This window comes from Peromyscus maniculatus, chromosome 11 (genome assembly GCF_049852395.1).
Source record: "Peromyscus maniculatus bairdii isolate BWxNUB_F1_BW_parent chromosome 11, HU_Pman_BW_mat_3.1, whole genome shotgun sequence".
In the NCBI taxonomy this organism is placed as follows: domain Eukaryota; kingdom Metazoa; phylum Chordata; class Mammalia; order Rodentia; family Cricetidae; genus Peromyscus; species Peromyscus maniculatus.
Genome location: NC_134862.1, coordinates 81,204,574 through 81,209,815, shown reverse-complemented (window position 1 = coordinate 81,209,815; position 5,242 = coordinate 81,204,574).

The window sequence follows — 5,242 nt, the reverse complement described above, 5'->3', positions numbered from 1 at the left end:
TGTGCTGAAGTAACAGCGGCGGCGGTGCAGAAATTGTGGGAGTGGCCAACTAATGGCTGAACCTGCTTGAGACCCATACCACAAGAACGACCCCTGACAGTGCCTGGAGAGTAAAGAACCTGAGGCTGGATAGTCCAGAGACCTAGGATAGAACCAAACACAACCGGGGGGGGGGGGGGGAAAGAAGACAATGAAATGATTCCTAATGATATTCTGCTATACTCATCGATAGGCACCTAGCATAATCGTCATCAGAGAGGCTTCCACCCAGCAACTGATGGAAACAATGCAGAGACCCACAGCCAAAGATTAGGCTGAACTCAGGGAATCCCGGGGAAGATGGGGAGGAAGGATTGTAGAAGCCAGAGGGTTTAAGAAGACCTCAAGAAAATCCAGAGTCAACTTACCTGGGCTCATAGGGGCTCACAGAGACTGAAGTGGCAATCAGGGAGCCTGCATGGGACTGACCTAGGCCATCTGCATGTATGTTATGGTTGTGTAGCTTTGTGTTTTTGTGGGATTTCTAACAGTGGGAGTGGGGGCTGTTTCTGACTCTTTTGCCAGCTTTTGGGACTCCCTTTCTCTTCCTGGGTTGCCTCGTCCAGTCTTAACATGAGGGGAGGCGTCTACTCTTATTGTAACTTGATGTACCATGTTTGGTTGACATCCCTGGGAGGCTGCGGGGCGCTACCCACCAACCCCACAGTTCCCCAGAGTTTTCTTGAGTGAGAGCAGCAGGAAATATTAGATAGAAGGATTTAGAGTGTGGAGATAACCTGATAGAAAATTCAGGAGAGCCTCCAGAGAACCTGGAACCTATTTATTCCAATGGGCCCAGACTGTTTCTGCCCTAAGGTATTTATAGAAACTCCAAGGGGTGGAGCAAAAGTTCTCCCCCCCAGCACAGCCAAGTGCAGACCATCTCAGCCACCTGCACTCAGGCACCGAGGTCCTAATCATCCTCTCTGTGAGGACCTGCTGGGTAAAACCACTAGAACCCGAAAATGGGCTCCCACAGGAGGCCTGCCCTTTTCTGAAAGAAAATGGAGAAGGAGTGGGAGGCTGGGAGAAGAGCAGGGAGGGAAATTGTTGTCGGGATGTAATATATAAGAGAAGTAAATAAATTAAAAAAGAAACACCTTTATAATTTTAACTTAAAAAATTTAGGGAGACTTGTATCATGAGTTGTCAACGCATTTGAGAAAATGTCCACCTCGTCTTCTGGAATGTCTGTCAGATCCTATTGTTTTTGTAGTGTTGCTCAGGTCTTGTATTTACACATTTCCTGTAGTTCTGACCCCAGAAAATTCATCTGCTGGAGGCTTGGTGGAGACGCAGAGGGGTGGTGGGATCTCTGAGCGGTGGGTCCTAAGGGGAGACTATTAGGTTATTGAAGGTGCTTTGACAGTGGGTTTTCAGGTGTGCAAATGCCTCTGAACCACCTGTATGCTCACAGATAACCCCTCACTCATGCACCGGTAAGTGAACCCAATGAACTAATCTAAACTTGGTGTGGGCTCCTTTTTTGTTTTGTTGTCAGTATCCTATCTGGGGTGAATAGAGATACTTCTTCAAATCTCCCCAGGGGGGAAAAAAAGTCACAATTGGGACTGGGACAAACAAAACAAAGATGAGTCTAGAGGAGGGATTGCGTGACCTTCCCCCCCCCCCCCCCCCCCCCCGCCATGGGTGAGACACGTGCCATAGTGACTGATCCAGCTACGAGTAGATCATCCGTGGGGAAATCCTGATAGGATAACTCTTCCCCAGTGGTATGGGACAGTGTGCCTCCTTGCTGGAGTCTCACGTGTCCCCTGATATGAATAAGACATGCAGCTGAAGCCAAGCATCTTTGAGGGGAAACCCAGAGTGGCTATCTTCCTCTGTGTGGTGTGGTTGGCATACCCCTTTTATGAATGTGGTCTGTTGCTCAAGTAAAGGAATGTCCCTAAGCCGGCTGATGGACTAGAGAATCTATTGTAATCCCCCCAAATGATACAGCTGGCATGTGATTATAAGCAGGTCATGGAAATAGACACATGGTCTCTGCTGGATGCCATAAGAGATGTTACTGAGGCTACGATTTCTGCCCAGAAGGAAGTGCCAGCAGGAGGGGGGATTACAGTAGAAGAGACACATGGATGCTAGACTCTACACTGCCTTCTGATTTGGCAGGAAAGGAGGGAAAAGAAGGATTGTTTCCCCTTCCCCTCCCCCCCTTCAGTCAGTTAAAGAGAGCTCATTAGGCCTGGACTAGAGAATTCTTCCTGGAACTCAAAAACCTTGATTCGTGAGAAGAATCAGAAAGTGAGGAGTGAAGAGATGAAGTAGAAGTGTTAGAAGATATGCTTCAGGTCTGACTTTTAATCCATTTCTCAGCCCAGGAAACAATGCTAGTCAGGGGATATTTGGCCCCTAAACTTCCTCAACAGGGAGAGACTTTTAAATAAGAAATAGCAGAACTTTTCAAAGCCTGCCTTGGAAGGTCACGGGACATGGGGGAGGCAGATGGGATCAGCTTAACGTTGTGGAAGTGAGAAGTTGAGTGATGTCACTGATTTCTCTCTTTCAGACGCAGGCTGCAAAGTTTGAGGCAATGTAAGGGAAACCATTCCCAATGAACGGGCGTATATGAACAATTAGGGATGCTTGACTACCACAGGCTGCAATCCCCATGAATATCAGGGACTAGAAGACAATGAAGGAATGATAGACATTGTCAAGAGAACTGTGTATGCAAGACAAGGTGTCCGATGGCCAGGTCAGCAAGCCAGATGGGATTTTGTTCACAGGAGAGATAAAAATACTGATTCAGGATCCACCCTGGGACTGGAATAGGGCAAGTGGTTTTGCTGAGTCTGATGTTGTGTTATGATCTTTTAAAAAAGATTTATTTATTTATTTATTTATTATGTATATAGTGCTCTGCCTACATGCCAGAAGAGGGCACCAAATAGTTGTGAGCCACCATGTAGTTGCTGGGAATTGAACTCAGGTCCTCTGGAAGAGCAGCCAGTGCTCTTAACCTCTGAGCCATCTCTCCAGCCTGTGTTATGATCTTTACAGAACTGGAAAGTCCATATGGATCTGACTACAGATTGTGTCTCTATGGTTGCTGAGGTCTTTAGGAAGGGTTAGAAAAAGGGAAACCTGGACTGGTGAGATGGTCCAGCGGGTAAAGGTGTTTGTTGCCAAGCCTGATGGCCTGAGTCCCATTCTTAGTACTCACGTGGGAGGAGAAGAAGAGAAATGACTCCTGAAAGTTGTCTTCTGACCCCCATCCCCATACAAAATGTCTCAGCACCTACGCCTATAAACAAACAACAAATAATCAACATAATTTTTAAAAAAAAAGAGAGGAAAGCAGATAATGGAGCCTATTGCCCCGAAGCAAATGCAGACAGATTCTGTGCTTGTGAAGGGCTTTAAAACATGAGTACCAGTTCACAAAAGGGGAGAAAGAAGGAGGGAATGACTGATCAGTGCAAGTGGAGAAGCTTGTCTTAGGATTGGGCAGTTATCTCCCCGTGTGCAGTGTACATTTTTCTCCTGCAGGAAAGGGCGCTGGGAGTAGAGATTGCTTAGGATGGAGTTCTGTTAGAGGTCAGGAGTGGCTGATGGTGGTGGCGGTTAATAAAGCATCTTGAAACCTGTTTGATCCAGGGAGGAGGCTCCCTGAGTGGATGAGGTGGATGACAGCATGGATCGGCTTTCCCTTGTCCCTGGGCAGAGCGTCACAAACCAGCCCCATGGAGCCTATCAAGATTGGGGAGATGCGTAGTTCCCCAAGATGAGGTACTGGATGACATACGGATTATAACGATCATGGATGATAAAGATCTAAGTAATGTGGTATCCCCATCCTTATATCTAAATTGTATTTTGGAAAAAACAACAACAACAACAAAACAGTTGATATGAGGGATGGGATGTTTTTCATGCTATATTGCTAACTTTAAAAATATCCCTTTAGGCTGAATTCCAAGACCAAATTAGCATTTGCTTAGAAGAGACAGTAATGGACCTTCAGAGGCCCTGCCCACCCTCTGTAAAAGGATTCATTACATGATGCTAAATTTTGTGTGTATTACAGATTTGGAAAAGCATCTAGAAGAACAGTAAAAATAGTAGTTGAAAAGTTTTAAGGAGTGCACCCTGTGTGGGTGGGGGAAAAGGCACTTCTAGGAACACCAAGTGAGTTAAAGAAATGAGTCCCAGGAGTAGATTACCTCTTGAGCAATTATTGGTCAGGAAAGTCCATGAGGACCCCATAAAGTAGAAGATATTGCCACTGCTGTTAGCTACATGTCAGAACTAGATGCTAAGTTTCTACGAATGAAGACACTGTGTACTTTGGCTGCAGGATGTTAGGAAATCAAATTTGGACTAAATTGAAAGCTCACTTCTTGTTTACTAACTTTTGTAATAACTTGAGGGAACTATAGTAGGATTATGGAAGAGAATTGTGACCAACAGTGCTGCTTGGCTATGGACCTTGTGTGCTCTACTATTGACACTCCAGTCAGAACATGCCATTGCTTCATTAGTGGCACAGTGGATGTAAGCTCAACCAACTGCTTTCTGCTTGGATTTGAGGCCCATCTCACAGGATAGAACTCATATTTGGTACTGTAAACCAGGGTAAAATCTGTCACTGGGGAATTATAAGGTTGAGGGAGGCTACTGTTATTGTTTTGTTAAACAGGTATTTGTATCTCTTAATTTGCCTTCTAAATATTTATGTTTGTACCCATACATTACTGCAGCACATTACTGCAGAATGCCCCCCTCCCCCACATAGGTAGTGATTATTGTAGAAGTTGAAAACCAGTCAAAATACTGAGAATAAGTGACTTTTGCTGTGGGATGGTGAGTGCCACAGTACTCAGCCATAAATGGAAGAGAATATCCAGACATCATTATAACTCCCTTAAGAAACATTGTGGAAGAGGAAGTAGAAAGAATGTAACACCTGGAGGAAGGGGTGGAGGTGTCGTATAATTGTTTCCTCTGAACTGAAACATTTCTTCCCAGAGGGAGGAGGAGGAAAGTTCACAAGACCCAGGAAACGCATCAAGAGGAAGGCACAACTTACAAGATTTAGGAAGCTCATTAAGAACTTAGAAGATCCAGGAAACCCGCCACCAAGTTTATACAAGCAGCAAACAACTGTGGTAGGAAAGGGGACTCTTCAGTGGAGCTTCCTGCAAGTTGCTCAGGGGACTTGAGTGATGTGAGTTAT